This window comes from Tinamus guttatus, unplaced genomic scaffold, assembly GCF_059628265.1.
Source record: "Tinamus guttatus ecotype Peru unplaced genomic scaffold, ASM5962826v1 Tinamus_guttatus_pri_ptg000521l, whole genome shotgun sequence".
Classification (NCBI taxonomy): domain Eukaryota; kingdom Metazoa; phylum Chordata; class Aves; order Tinamiformes; family Tinamidae; genus Tinamus; species Tinamus guttatus.
This window is the reverse complement of record NW_028289055.1, coordinates 251,927-265,912: the sequence shown is the minus strand read 5'-3', so window position 1 is coordinate 265,912 and position 13,986 is coordinate 251,927. Positions and strand designations below refer to the sequence as shown.

Sequence of the window (13,986 nt, the reverse complement as noted above, 5' to 3'; positions counted from 1 at the left end):
TCGGGAACCACCACGGGGAGAAACGCAAGGGGCAGAGGAGCAGGAGGAGGAGGCCCTTGGTGCATTTAGCGTTTTCTTAAGGGATGTTACTCTCAGACTTGCTACTGACGGACGTTTCAAGGCCTTCACAAACCCTGTTGATGCAGATGAGGTAAACTGCTCTGGGTCTGTAATACTGTACTGTCTGGGTGTATTTTTAACTGCCCAGTGTTGGTGTGCTCTAGCGAAAGGCTTATCTTTAGCACTGCACTAAAAGGATTTCTTTTTGGAGGAGCAAAAAGTGTTTTGTATTTTATTTTGCTGACTCCCTGAGGCTCTTCAATGTCCTTTTTTTGAGTAGTCACTGGAAGCCCTGGTTTCCTCCTAGAAAGTCAGACCAGCTACCACCAGAGTTTGCCTGGGGAAAGACTTTGATATGTAGGTATGCTACAACTCTGAAATAAACAGTCAGCTTTCTTTGGGGCTGTTGGAATAAAGCCTAAAGGTATTGCTACGTGTTTGTTGGCTGTCAGTGGTTCCTCTGGGAACAGGAGAAGAGCAGATGTTTGAAAAAAAATTCAAGATTCCACCTGCCATTTTGTTTCTGGCTCCCCAGTACAGGATCAGCCATAAATGACATGTGGTTTCATCTTCCCCCAAAGCTTCCAAGTCCCTCTTTTACTCATTTAATTTACTGACTGTGCCCCCATCTTAACAGACTTATACTTCAGAGTCAGATGCAATTTTAATACAGCTGTGTATCAGCAAGGGCCCTGTTCCTCTGGGCATCCCTCGTCTTTCCCTTCCAGGCTCTTGACATGTCAATAGTCTAAACAAATAGAGGTCTCCTCACCTAAACTAGCCTTGAGGCTCCTCTCACGCTCCCAGTAAAGACATAATTAGCTCTGCTCCAGGTATCTCCTCCTAAGGGAGATGCCTAGAGCAGCTGCTTCCAAAGGGCAATTCCGGCAGCGGATTTCCTGCTGCCCAGAGCAGAGCCTGGCTCGGGTGGCTCAATCCAGTGTATTTACTGTGATGTTTTGAAGCTGAAGGAAGCAAATCCTGCTCTGCATGTCTGTTCCCTTCGCTGTCCCACACACACTCCCCAGCTTCCTGCTGCTTTTCTTCTCCCTTCCAGTGTGTCTCTTCAAAGCCCTTTGAAAGAGCCCTTCCTTTTTCAAGCAGCTAAGTGGTTAGTTCCACTCTCTGCTCATAATGTCACAAATATTCAGGGTTTTTAAGAAGTCATTTATTTGAATTTATTAAAATAATGTGGGTAGATACTGTGTAAGTCTAATAAAACCTCTGGACCCATCTATTTAATTTGTAAGTACCTGATTATATCACAGTTATTAAACAGCCAATGGACCTTTCAACAATTCTCTCTAAAATTGACTTGCACCAATATATAACTGCAGGAGATTTTCTGAAAGATCTTGATCTAATCTGTAGCAGTGCCTTAGAATACAAGCCAGATAGAGAAGCTGGAGGTGAGGATAGCTCTTTATACCTCATTTAGACAACATTTAAAATGCATAGATTGAGAAGAGTTGTCTCTTTACAATGGCCTTGGGATTAGCTCCCTTGAAACATCCACAGAGAGCATTTCTTGCCACTTTAAAAACTCATGTAGTGTTAAATTATTTAGAGATGAAATTATGTGCAATCGGTGCTAATGAAGATGTAGTGCCTCTGCCTTGATTATTAACTTTTATGTTCTTCTGCCAAAACTATTCACTGAAATAGCTTGCAAAACCTCTTTGGGAAAAGAGTTCATCTTTTCCATATGATCCAAATCAAGGATTTCACTTAGCTAGTGGCAAACACTCAGTTCTGACTGTCAACTTTCAGATCGTCTCCTTACAGACAAAGCTTGTGCTCTGAGAGATGCTGCCCATGCCATAGTGAAGGAGGAAATGGATAAAGACTTGGAACAACTTTGTGAAGAAATGAAAGAGCCTCGTGAGAAAAGAGGTATGTATTCCAACCCTCGGGATTTGAAGACTTGCCTCAGTATTTGTAAGTAGAAACGTGAGACCAACTTTTTTGCTGTCTGTTCTTCATTGCAAGGCTGCAGCTCTTCACAGGATGTGCCATCTCACTACGAGGTGATGCCACAGCAGCCCTCTGTTTCTGGATGTAATAAACAAGATAACAAGTGTAACGAAAGAATAGAGATGCCAGTGATGCTGGGAGCCTGCCCTACACCACGGCCTAATGGCAAGTTGCTTTTTGTTTTTAGATTTTTTTTCTTTTTTTCTCCCCACCAACAGGCTTTCTGGGTGATATTGCTAATGCCATTGATATCCTTCTTGTGACAAGGTTTCTGCCGGTGGAAACTTTGCCAAGGATTTCACCCGTCTGTTTTGTGCAATATTCTGTAAATAGAAAGAAGGGTGGGGTTTTTTGTTTTCCTTTGTGGAAGGCATAAGGACAAAAACAGTTTTAAACAGGTTATCTGAATCATAAAACTTTACTGAGAATTTTCTTTATCCTTCAGTTACTTTCTTGAAATGGTCTCTTTTTAACTCTTCCCAGCATTCACTCTGCTTTTGATCTTTACTGGTTTTATAAGAGATTTGAAGAAGAGCTTTTCTCCAAAGGCTTTTTTGCTATTCATCTCTATTAGTTCATGTAATGAGACAGTAAGCAACTTTACCCAATAGGCAGACAATAGGACTGCAAAGCAAGGCTAAAGTAGGAATTTTCTGCGCTTCAAATCTAGTTTAAAGTTTTGAATAAATTTAAAAATCTAACAGCAAATGGACCACATGAACTTGCAACCTTTTCTTTAGACCTACATGTGTAGTGAGATTTGTCAGTACTTTCAGTTCTTTGATTGTTTTACTTGACATACATACGAGGAAGATAAGAAGAGCAAATTTTAAAGGAGGAGCTGCTTTGCTTATATTTTGGGTTGTTTTTTTCTAATATCTTATTGCAGTTCCGTCCAAAAGAAAGCGCAAAAGGAAGAATTGCACTTCCAGTGGTGAAACAAAGAGGAGAAAGATTTTGCAGTGGAGTAAAGTGAATAGAAGTGGAGAAGACCAAGAGGAAGTAGACAGTGAGGGAGAAGAGTTCCTGGAAAACGGTGCTTCTAGCATGCACCAGACTGAAGGTGAGTTCATAGGAGGTTCTCGTGTGGAAGAAAGCCACAATAGTCTTCCATGACGACAGACAAATGTCTATGAAAATAAACATGAGACAGAAAAAAAGAGATTTTTCCTCTGTGACTAAATCTGGCTCTGAAAAGAAAAGAGCCCAGTTTTCTCCCAATTCAGGGCTAAGAAATTGAAATGAGACTTTGGATTCCCAAAATCCAGCAAGTTTGCAAGAGGGTGATTCAGAAGGTAAGCGAAAGGTCCAGCAGACCAGGTAGCTCCATTTTGTTGTTGAGGGGTTTACATTAGCCTCCTTTAATTTCATTCTATTATTTCTTTACAAATCACTGCACTGTGTTGCTTCCGTTAAGATTCTGTCCCTCTGATTATGCCACCAAAGTCATTTTTCTTAAGCTGCTGCTCTTCTGATTCTGAAATCAGTTTTGTAATTCTATCTCCTCGCAAACCAACAATCATTTGCTTTCTTTTATGGCACGTGCATCTTTCTGATAAGGAGCAGCTTGGGATAAGGAGCTGTAACTCAGCTTGTGTAGATTTAGTCACGATGTGGCAGAGATGACTCACATCCTAATGCTTGCTTCAAATGGGAGATGGGTTTTCTTAACATTCAACTTCCTTAAGTAGGTACTGCTGTAATGGCAACTTTTGACTATTGCTTTTTTCTCCTCTCAACCCTGGGCTTTTCACTCCCACTGCTTTTTGATCTTGGTTCCTATTTTTTATGGAGGAGAAAGTAGAAGGCAAGTATTTCTCAGTGAACAAATAACAGGGAACCATAGAGAAAGATTGGATGCCACTTGTGGGATAGCTGATGGGTATCCATGTTCCGGAAAAAGAGAAATCATGACTTAAGAAAGTGTTTTCATCCCAGAGACTTACATGCGTCATGAGAGTCTGGCCGGACGTCATGAGGGTCCGGTGGGAATTCCTGAGGAGCCGGATCCCCCCGTTGTGGTGGATTACAGCAAGCTTGTGGTATGTCTGTTTTCAGTTTTCTTTAGAACAAGGTAGGGAACTTTCTTCCTGCACTGCTGTGAGGGAAGTGGAGCTTGATGGGCAGTTGTGGGCAGTATTTCCACTTGCCTGGTTGCTGTGTGTGGGTCCACTCCGACAGCCTCACTCCACGCACAGCTCCTGGACAGTGTTGGCAGTCAGTTGTGCTGTGATGGGACTGTTTAGCTCCTGAAGCCTTCAAGAGCTTTTGCAGAAGGTCTCGTGCTATTTTCAACTCGTGTTGTCTCCATTTTGTTTTCAGCATCTGCTGGATTCTGTCACTAAGAGGACAAGGACCTTCAACATCTTTTACCTAGAAAAAAATATACGCTCTCCTCAGCCAGTACATTTACAAGCACCGGAACGATTATGACAAAACTAAGCTCATTATGGTAAATTTTATATATGTTTTCTAATGGTTATATATAGTATTCTGTCATGGTTACAGAGTCTGCATGCCCTCTGGATATCATGCTTATTTCATATTCATTGCTTTAGTGCTTAGCTGTCATGTTATAAGACTTACCCATTTCCATTTGGAAGACATTTACCCATATTGCAAAGCCATTGTTATATTTGGCATAACTCTTTTCAGTTTCAGCAGGAAAAAGAGATTGGACTTGAAGACAACAGTTCCACCCACCCAGCTCCTTCAAAGCAATTAACCTTGGAGACTGTGGATAGCTGGTCTTGCTATCCACAAGTGTATCCAAGGTGTAGGGGGACCATGAAAGCAGGGTGCTCTTCTCAGTCTGTTACTTCCTCTTTCTCCCCCTCCTACAAGCAGGCAAACATTTACAGATGTCTTCAGGAGGCATCCACCACCCAGGCCGGGCAATCCCAGTGTTGATTTGGTTTAGATATGCTGGAAATGGAGTGTTCAGGTCCAAAGAAGCCATGAGCCCACTCGTCCCTGAGGTGCTTGTGTGTGAGAATAGATGAAATTCTTGGTCCCTCTGCAGTTTACCTTGAAAAGAAGGAGCCTCTTTGCTTAGGCACTGGTATCTCCATCTCTTCCCTCACATCTGATTGAGAGGTAGAACGGACGCTCTGTTCTCACTGTGCACAAATGGGGATATTTTGGATTCAGGGAGGTCACGCCTGTCAGACGTTCCCTTCTCACCTGGTATAATGCCACGTACTAGCTTGAGAAGGGAAAATATTGATGTTATCCCAGCACTTGTGGGCTTCTGGAACTTAACGTTGGAATGCTCAAATTAAATGTGCCTGGATTTCTTTGTTTCCTCCATTTTTCTTTAAAAAAAAAAAAAAGCATTGTGATGCTTTTAGCACATGATATAGCTAAATATCACCAACAGGGGAATGTATTTACAGATGCTTTAACTTTGTGTGAAGAAAGAATCTATCAGGTTCTTAAACTATTATTTGTGCTTATTGATAATTTGTCTTTTCTTTATTATCAGGAAATGAAGAAAATCATTAGGAACTTCTACTGTGCTTCATAATGTGATCTTCAGAACACTTCACTTCTACTTTATTTAAAATAAAATTTTAATTGCATTCTCTTGTTAGCTGTAAAGAGTACTTGTAAATATATTTATTACATGCATACAGATATGGATGTATAAAGTATATACGTATATAAAATTATATAAAACAAATAAGATATATTTAATAGTTGTACTATAATTATATATATTACATATTTTATATGTATTTTATATATTTATATCTATTAAAATAAGTTTTAAGATATGTCTTTTACACCTCCATATTTATAAAGCAAATATACCTTTCAAACAATAAAAAAAATATTGTTTTAATAAAAACCTATTTTAAGTAAAACAGCATTCGAGTTTGTGTGTTTTAATTGTAGAATAATTTCAGCATTAGAAATCTTCCTTGTTCCTGGTATATTAAGTAGATCATGGGAAAGTTTACCTCCTTTTTGGTTTATCAGTTATATAACTAAGGCAAACAAGAAAAATGCATAGTGAAGAAAACAGGAAGCTCCCATCTTGCCTTGGCTTGATCTCCAACTTAGCTGGCTGCTGCCTTTGATTGAGAAGATGGTTCTGTATGGATCTTAGAGAATAGGATGGCTTTCCATTTTTTTAAAAAAAGACAAACTGTGCAGTAGGGGTGAAGCTGAGAAATTACGAGAATGATGCCTGAAAGTAGCTTCTGAGAAGCCCGAGAGAGTACACACTGAACACGTCCAGTTTTGCTTCCCTCCTCGGTTGCTTTTTCTGTGTCCTCGTGTTTCTCCTCTAGTTGGGCTCTGCAGGCTCCATTGCTGGGATGCTAAGTGGCTCACAAGAGCAAGCAAGCGTTGGCTCTGCTTCCTATGCTAATCTTAGGTCAGGACTGCCCATGTATAAAAGGGCAGAGTCCTGCATTATAGCAAATCTAGGCCTAAGGCCACCCAACCCTGCTTTTTATGCTGTGTTGTACTGCACAAAGCTTCCTTTTTCAGGTGAAACTTCTAATTGTAAACAGAGTGGCTGCATTAAGAAAGAGGTATTTCTTTCATTCTAGCTACTCTATGAACAGTTCTTCTAGCGCTATTTATTTTTTTTTTCATATAGGGTTTTTTTTGTTGTTGTTCCGCAGTTGTTCCCCTGGAAACACGGAGTTTATAACCCTCTACTCAAAGAGAAAAAGCAAGAGCCCATCCCCACCAAGAAGCAGCAGGGGCAGCTCCATAACCACAGGCGGGCACCACTCGGACCCCCTGCTCTGCCCACCGTGCTCACGCACCAGCTCTGAAACCAGCCTCTCCCAGCGGGAAGCGGAGCGTTAACTCCAGCCTGCCGGCACCGCTGCAGGCCACGCTGGGCACTAAGTGCTGAGCTGAGCTCGTCCACGCACACAGAATTCCCCAAGGCCGGACGCCTCGGCTAGGCAGCCAAATTAAGCGCGCCCCCCCCCCCCGCCAAAAACACTAACAGGAACTCTTCCCAAAGCATGCACCCCTTTTACGCCTTACCTTAACAGGAAGAGAGAGACGACTTTTGCCCAAAAATTCTCCAATATTCACACATCCAATTCTTTGGCCCACTCTAAGGGGAGCCCCTGCCTCCCATGCCCACTGCAGGGGCCTACTACTGAAGGCCCCTATCTACAGGGCAGCTAATAACATCAAGCATTTCATTTTTTTTTAAAAAAAACCCTATATGAAAGAAAAATAAATAGCGCTAGAAGAACTGTTCATAGAGTAGCTAGAATGTAAGAAATACCTCTTCCTTAATGCAGCAACTCTGTTCACAATTAGAAGTTTCACCTGAAAAAGGAAGCTTTGTGCAGTACAACGCTGACCCCAGCATAAAAAGCAAGGTTGGGTAGATTTGCTATAATGCAGGACTCTTCCCATTTACATACAGGCAGTCTTGACCTAAGATCAGCTTAGGAAGTGGCTAGATAAAGAGATATTAGAGATAATAATAATAGATAGAGATAAAGATAATAGATAAAGATAGAGATAAAGAGATGCTAGAGATAAAGATGGCATGACGACTAAAACGTACATGCAAAGATTGCACAGTTGGACACTGAGCATTGCTAGGTGTTATGTCCCATGCCATGTGCAATAGCAGCATGATATATGTTCTTTATTGTGCTTTTATATAATTCCGTTTTCAACAAATGGCTGTCCCGTCACGAGTCCGAGATTGCAGCAGTTCCCCCGCGTCTGTCAGCAGGGAGGGGAGTTTGGGAGGGCCCAGGTCCACCACCCACGGCCTTTAACGAACTGGCCCAGAATTAAAGATTTAGGGTGGGAAAAGCCATACAGATCCAAAAAACATTTCTGTATATACCTGTTGAGAGCTGAGAGGACCTCTTCCATCAATAACGCACTCACAGGGTGAGTTTTAGGATTTAGTTTAGGGTTTAGTTTTAGCTCTTGCCCCGCGCTCTTCCTGCAGTGATGTGCTTCTCCTCGCTGTTTTTAACAGGGTTATGCGGTTTTGAGGTCAGACACCCAACTCTGGGAACAGCAGCAGAGGTAGGAAGAAACAAAGAGTGACTTTTAGGAAGGATCACCCCCATAGCATCACATGAGGGAAGACCACCGCTATTTGCCCATTTATACACATACACTTCTAAAACACCATAGCAACAGTTTCCTGCCGAGAGCAGCAGTACAAAAAAAGTTGAACCAAAAGTTTGAAGTGCAAAAGCGTTACCAGAAGATTGTTTCTGGGTCTGCCTTTCCCACCCTGTCCCTTCTTTTTCAGTGTAAGAAGTTTCCCTGTTACCACAGAATGAACCAACAGCGACTCCCTGGTGAAAGGTGCATTTAAGATGTCAGGATTTCAACACCATCTTCAAGGGCTAAGAAACAGATTTTTGCTTCTATAATTTTTTCCCTCTCCTCTCCCTGGAGATGCAAGGAAACCTTCCTGGTGCCCAGTGGTGCAAGCACGTGCAGGCCCGTGGCTTTCACACAAAGCACCAATAGACAAGAATTGCCTTCACTTAACTTACAGGCATCCACTTGAGAAATCTGGACATTTTATTTTCCACACTTAAGTGAAGCCTGGACAAAGCCTGCATCTGTAACCCATCCAAGAAAACAACTCAGATATAAAACACAGAGCTTACCTGGCACATGCTTTGCCCTGGTTTACCCAGAATATATGAGACAAGTAGCTCTAGTAATGGTTAAGAAGTGAATTTGTACACTCTGCAGGTGAGGCCTCGTGTCTCAGGGGTGGGAGAAGTTCCTTAGCTCGGCCTGGGAAGCAGAGCCAACGCTTGCTTGCTCTTGTGGGCCATTTAGCATCCCAGCAATGTAGCCTGCAGAGCCCAACTAGAGGAGAAACACGAGGACACAGAAAAAGCAACCGAGGAGGGAAGCAAAACTGGACGTGTTCAGTGTGTACTCTCTCGGGCTTCTCAGAAGCTACTTTCAGGCATCATTCTCGTAATTTCTCAGCTTCACCCCTACTGCACAGTTTGACGACTTCTGTTTTTTTTTTTTTTTTTTTTTTTTTTTTTTTTTTTTAAAAAAAAAGGAAAACCATCCTATTCTCTAAGATCCATACAGACCAGTCTTGTTAATTGATGGCAGCAGCCAGCTAAGTTGGAGATCAAGCCAGGGCAAGATGAGAGCTTCCTGTTTTCTTCCCTATGCATTTTTCTTGTTTGCCTCAGTTATATAACTGATAAACCAAGAAGGAGGTAAACTTTCCCATGATCTACTTAATATACCAGGAAGAAGAAAGATTTTTACTGCTGAAATTATTCTACAATTAAAACAGACAAACTCGAATGCTGTTTCACTTAATAAAAACCTATTTTAAAACAATACAATTCAAACAATAAAAAATATATATTTGTTTTATAAATATGGATGTATAAAAACATATCTTAAGACTTATTTTATATGTATTTTATTTATTTATATCTATTAAAATATGTAATATTTATAATTATAATACAGCTATAAAATATATCTTAATTTTTTTATATATATTTTATATACATATATGCCTTATACATCCATATCTGTATGTATGTAATATATTTAGAAGTACTCTTTACTGAACTATACACAGCTAACAAGAGAATGCAATTAAAATTTTATTTTAAATAAAGTAGAAGTGAAGTGTTCTGAAGATCACATTATGAAGCACAGTAGAAGTTCCTAATGATTTTCTTCATTTCCTGATAATAAAGACAAATTATCAATAAGCACAAATAATAGTTTAAGAACCTGATAGATTCTTTCTTCACACAAAGTTAAAGCATCTGTAAATATATTCCCCTGTTGGTGATATTTAGCTATATCATGTGCTAAAAGCATCACAATGCTTCTCTATTCTCTGTAGCTTCAGAGACATCCCTATGTGTCCAAAAGAGTAGAGGACACAGAGCCTGGAGCAACAGTTGTTAAAACAGGTCGGAAGAGATCCTCCCTGAGCAACCACAGCTAAAAGCTGAGAAAGTTACTTGGTGGATGCTCCATAATTAATTTACCTTTGCTACTTGCCCAGTGCACTCAGAAGAAGAGAGAACTGTACTTAGAGCTAAAGAAAAAGGGAGGAAACAAAGAAATCCAGGCACATTTAGTTTGAGCATTCCAATGTTAGGTTCCAGAAGCCCACAAGTGCTGGGATAACATCAATATTTTCCCTTCTCAAGCTAGTACGTGGCATTATACCAGGTGAGAAGGGAACGTCTGTCAGGCGTGACCTCCCTGAATCCAAAATATCCCCATTTGTGCACAGTGAGAACAGAGTGTCCGTTCTACCTCTCAATCAGATGTGAGGGAAGAGATGGAGATACCAGTGCCTAAGCAAAGAGGCTCCTTCTTTTCAAGGTAAACTGCAGAGGGACCAAGAATTTTATCTATCCTCACACACAAGCGCCTCAGGGACGAGTGGGCTCATGGCTTCTTTGGACCTGAACACTCCATTTCCAGCATATCTAAACCAAATCAACACTGGGATTGCCCGGCTTGGGTGGTGGATGCCTCCTAAAGACATCTGCAAATGTTTGCCTGCTTGTAGGAGGGGGAGAAAGAGGAAGTAACAGACTGAGAAGAGCACCCTCCTTTCATGGTCCCCCTACACCTTGGATACACTTGTGGATAGCAAGAACAGCCATCCACAGTCTCCAAGGTTAATTGCTTTGAAGGAGCTGGGTGGGTGGAACCGTTGTCTTCAAGTCCAATCTCTTTTTCCTGCTGAAACTGAAAAGAGTTATGCCAAATATAACAATGGTTTTGCAATATGGGTAAATGTCTTCCAGACGGAAATACGTAAGTCTTATAACATGACAGCTAAGCACTAAAGCAATGAATATGAAATAAGGATGATATCCAGAGGGCATGCAGACTCTTTTAACCATGACAGAATACTATATATAACCATTAGAAAACATATAAAATTTACCATATTGAGTTTAGTTTTGTCATAATCGTTCCGGTGCTTGTAAATGCACTGGTTGAGGAGAGCGTATATTTTTTTGTAGGTAAAAGATGTTGAAGGTCCTTGTCCTCTTAGTGACAGAATCCAGCAGATGCTGAAAACAAAATGGAGACAACACGAGTTGAAAATACCACGAGACCTTCTGCAAAAGCTCTTGAAGGCTTCAGGAGCTAAACAGTCCCATCACAGCACAACTGACTGCCAACACTGTCCAGGAGCTGTGCGTGGAGTGAGGCTGTTGGAGTGGACCCACACACAGCAACAAGGCAAGTGGAAATACTGTTTTCATATACATTTGTCTGTCGTCATGGAAGACTATTGTGGCTTTCTTCCACACGAGAACCTCCTATGAACTCACCTTCAGTCTGCTGCATGCTGGAAACACCGTTTTCCAGGAACTCTTCTCCCTCACTGTCTACTTCCTCTTGGTCTTCTCCACTTCTATTCACTTTACTCCACTGCAAAATCTTTCTCCCCTTTGTTTCACCACTGGAAGTGCAATTGTTCCTTTTGCGATTTCTTTTGGATGGAACTGCAATAAGATATTAGAAAAAAACAACCCAAAATATAAGCAAAGCAGCTCCTCCTTTAAAATTTGCTCTTATCTTCCTCGTATGTCAAGTAAAACAATCAAAGAACTGAAAGTACTGTCAAATCTCACTACACATGTCATAGAATCATAGAATCATAGAATGATAGAATGCTTAGGGTTGGAAGGGACCTCTAGAGATCATCTAGTCCAACCCCCCTGCATACGCAGGGACACCTAGAGCATGTGGCACAGGACTGCATCCAAGCGGGTTTTGAAGATCTCCAGAGAAGGAGACTCCACAACCTCTCTGGGCAGCCTGTTCCAGTGCTCTGTCACCGAAGGACCGCAAGTTAGCGGTCCATTTGTTGTTAGATTTTTAAATTTATTCAAGACTTTAAACTAGATTTGAAGCTTTTAAGCCCAGAAAATTCCTACTTTAGCCTTGCTTTGCAGTCCTATTGTCTGCCTATTGGGTAAAGTTGCTTACTGTCTCATTACATGAACTAATAGAGACGAATAGCAAAAAAGCCTTTGGAGAAAAGCTCTTCTTCAAATCTCTTATAAAACCAGTAAAGATCAAAAGCTGAGTGAATGCTGGGAAGAGTTAAAAAGAGACCATTTCAAGAAAGTAACTGAAGGATAAAGAAAATTCTCAGTAAAGTTTTATGATTCAGATAACCTGTTTAAAACTGTTTTTGTCCTTATGCCTTCCACAAAGGAAAACAAAAAACCCCACCCTTCTTTCTATTTACAGAATATTGCACAAAACAGACGGGTGAAATCCTTGGCAAAGTTTCCACCGGCAGAAACCTTGTCACAAGAAGGATATCAATGGCATTAGCAATATCACCCAGAAAGCCTGTTGGTGGGGGAGAAAAAAAGAAAAAAAAATCTAAAAAGAAAAAGCAACTTGCCATTAGGCCGTGGTGTAGGGCAGGCTCCAGGCATCACTGGCATCTCTATTCTTTCGTTACACTTGTTATCTTGTTTATTACATCCAGAAACAGAGGGCTGCTGTGGCATCACCTCGTAGTGAGATGGCACATCCTGTGAAGAGCTGCAGCCTTGCAATGAAGAACAGACAGCAAAAAAGTTGGTCTCACGTTTCTACTTACAAATACTGAGGCAAGTCTTCAAATCCCGAGGGTTGGAATACATACCTCTTTTCTCACGAGACTCTTTCATTTCTTCACAAAGTTGTTCCAAGTCTTTATCCATTTCTTCCTTCCCTATGGCATGGGCAGCATCTCTCAGAGCACAAGCTTTGTCTGTAAGGAGACGATCTGAAAGTTGACAGTCAGAACTGAGTGTTTGCCACTAGCTAAGTGAAATCCTTGATTTGGATCATATGGAAAAGATGAACTCTTTTCCCAAAGAGGTTTTGCAAGCTATTTCAGTGAATAGTTTTGGCAGAAGAACATAAAAGTTAATAATCAAGGCAGAGGCACTACATCTTCATTAGCACCGATTGCACATAATTTCATCTCTAAATAATTTAACACTACATGAGTTTTTAAAGTGGCAAGAAATGCTCTCTGTGGATGTTTCAAGGGAGCTAATCCCAAGGCCATTGTAAAGAGACAACTCTTCTCAATCTATGCATTTTAAATGTTGTCTAAATGAGGTATAAAGAGCTATCCTCACCTCCAGCTTCTCTATCTGGCTTGTATTCTAAGGCACTGCTACAGATTAGATCAAGATCTTTCAGAAAATCTCCTGCAGTTATATATTGGTGCAAGTCAATTTTAGAGAGAATTGTCGAAAGGTCCATTGGCTGTTTAATAACTGTGATATAATCAGGTACTTACAAATTAAATAGATGGGTCCAGAGGTTTTATTAGACTTACACAGTATCTACCCACATTATTTTAATAAATTCAAATAAATGACTTCTTAAAAACCCTGAATATTTGTGACATTATGAGCAGAGAGTGGAACTAACCACTTAGCTGCTTGAAAAAGGAAGGGCTCTTTCAAAGGGCTTTGAAGAGACACACTGGAAGGGAGAAGAAAAGCAGCAGGAAGCTGGGGAGTGTGTGTGGGACAGCGAAGGGAACAGACATGCAGAGCAGGATTTGCTTCCTTCAGCTTCAAAACATCACAGTAAATACACTGGATTGAGCCACCCGAGCCAGGCTCTGCTCTGGGCAGCAGGAAATCCGCTGCCGGAATTGCCCTTTGGAAGCAGCTGCTCTAGGCATCTCCCTTAGGAGGAGATACCTGGAGCAGAGCTAATTATGTCTTTACTGGGAGCGTGAGAGGAGCCTCAAGGCTAGTTTAGGTGAGGAGACCTCTATTTGTTTAGACTATTCACATGTCAAGAGCCTGGAAGGGAAAGACGAGGGATGCCCAGAGGAACAGGGCCCTTGCTGATACACAGCTGTATTAAAATTGCATCTGACTCTGAAGTATAAGTCTGTTAAGATGGGGGCACAGTCAGTAAATTAAATGAGTAAAAGAGGGA

At 41.1% G+C, this 13,986-nt stretch overlaps 1 pseudogene; it reads left to right on the top strand.

Annotated features, from left to right (window-relative positions):
* LOC148592802 (ATPase family AAA domain-containing protein 2-like) overlaps positions 1–13,986 on the top strand; it is a 67,051-nt pseudogene that overhangs the window by 37,415 nt on the left and 15,650 nt on the right.